The following is a 2031-nucleotide window of genomic DNA, read 5'->3' on the forward strand; positions in this document are numbered from 1 at the left end:
CGCTGGGCTATGAACTGACCGGGTTAGATTTTAGGAATAATTGCAATTCAATCAGCCGAAATAAAACACAAAACTGCTGCTACACCCGCCCGGCGTCTCCTCTTCATTGCACCCATGGTTGTTCTTAAAGGGCCAGTACCCTCTACGGGCCCAGGAACTCAGCATGGTGGGAGCCCCTCATAATGGGCACATCAGGTGTACAGACCCGGGAACTCAGCACAGGGATGGTGGGAGCTCCTCATAATGGGCACAGCAGGTGTACAGACCCGGGAACTCAGCACAGGGATGGTGGGAGCTCCTCATAATGGGCACAGCAGGTGTACAGACCCGGGAACTCAGCACAGGGATGGTGGGAGCTCCTCATAATGGGCACAGCAGGTGTACAGACCCGGGAACTCAGCACAGGGATGGTGGGAGCTCCTCATAATGGGCACAGCAGGTGTACAGACCCGGGAACTCAGCACAGGGATGGTGGGAGCTCCTCATAATGGGCACAGCAGGTGTACAGACCCGGGAACTCAGCACAGGGATGGTGGGAGCTCCTCATAATGGGCACAGCAGGTGTACAGACCCGGGAACTCAGCACAGGGATGGTGGGAGCTCCTCATAATGGGCACAGCAGGTGTACAGACCCGGGAACTCAGCACAGGGATGCCAAGGTTGTCTATGTCTGCCACACACTGTTCACAGGAATTGGCTTAGTGATCAACTTGGTAATCACGGAGCTGCGGCCAATCCGCTCTTTGTTGTTGAGTTGATGTTATTATATGATGAAGTCACTCTAGATCAGCGGTTCTCAACCTGTGTAACCTCAGGACCCACATTTGTCCTCAGTCATTAAGTCACGACCCAAGTTGCACTGGAATGTACGGCATTGCGGTACTGCGCGTTCAGGTGCGGGCGATTGAACTGGGAGCTGTGTTTGGGGTGTCATTCAAATTAGTGGCAACACAACGCACCTCCCCACACCAGATTGCACAGTAGGTGTGATTGCGTGGTACAGAGTGTTAATGGCATAGTAGTGTGTGATTAACGCACTGTACTAGTGTGAACGTACTCTCAAAAACACTGACAGACACACACAACCTCACACACACACACAACCTCACACACATAAACACACAACAAAACATTATATATATATTTTTTTTAAGATCCCCCAGTCTCCCTACCTTCCGAGAACTGGAGTGGATCTTCAGTCTGGGGTCCAGTGTGCGATGCTGTGCTGTGATGGAGCTCCTTCCATATGTGCGTTGCTTGTACAGCTCCCATGCGCGCCCTGTAGAGGTGCCGGGAGCCAGAATGTGACATCACTCCGTTCCAGGCACCTCTACATGTGAGGGAACTGTAAGCAATACACGTATGGATGGAGGTCCCTTATGGTCATAATTCCAGCCTACCCCAAGTTGACAGGCAGGGCCGGGCACCATGTTTTGAATGGCTGCTTGGTACCAGAACTGACAGTGCTGTGCTAGGGGGAGGCTGAGGAGTCTCTCACCTAGAAGAGTGGAAAGCATGCCATGACCCACCAGTTGAGAACCAAGGCTCTAGAGAATATGTCATGAGGGAAGTACAGGGGCTGCCAATGCTGAATCCCTGGAACATGCATGCAGTAAATAGGCTGAAATCTCTCATCTCTATACCTGTTCCAGGTCACTGACATAGAAACCATGGAGGTCATTGCATTAGCGTGACAGCCAGGCAACTAGCTTTTTAAGGTGGAAATATCAGCCATGACTTCTTCATGACATCTCTCATGACAGGTATTCTTTAAATGAAAAGAAGCTCTGACTGGGGACGGGGTTCCTGGGACCTCTGACTGGCTACGGGGGTTCCTGGGACCTCTGACTGGCTACGGGGGTTCCTGGGACCTCTGACTGGCTACGGGGGTTCCTGGGACCTCTGACTGGCTACGGGGGTTCCTGGGACCTCTGACTGGCTACGGGGGTTCCTGGGACCTCCGACTGGGGACGGGGGTTCCTGGGACCTCCGACTGGGGACGGGGGTTCTTGGGACCTCAGGTAAATAGAT

The sequence above is a fragment of the Nanorana parkeri genome, unplaced genomic scaffold (assembly GCF_000935625.1).
Source record: "Nanorana parkeri isolate BGI_ZX_2015 unplaced genomic scaffold, ASM93562v1 scaffold3849, whole genome shotgun sequence".
Lineage (NCBI taxonomy): Eukaryota > Metazoa > Chordata > Amphibia > Anura > Dicroglossidae > Nanorana > Nanorana parkeri.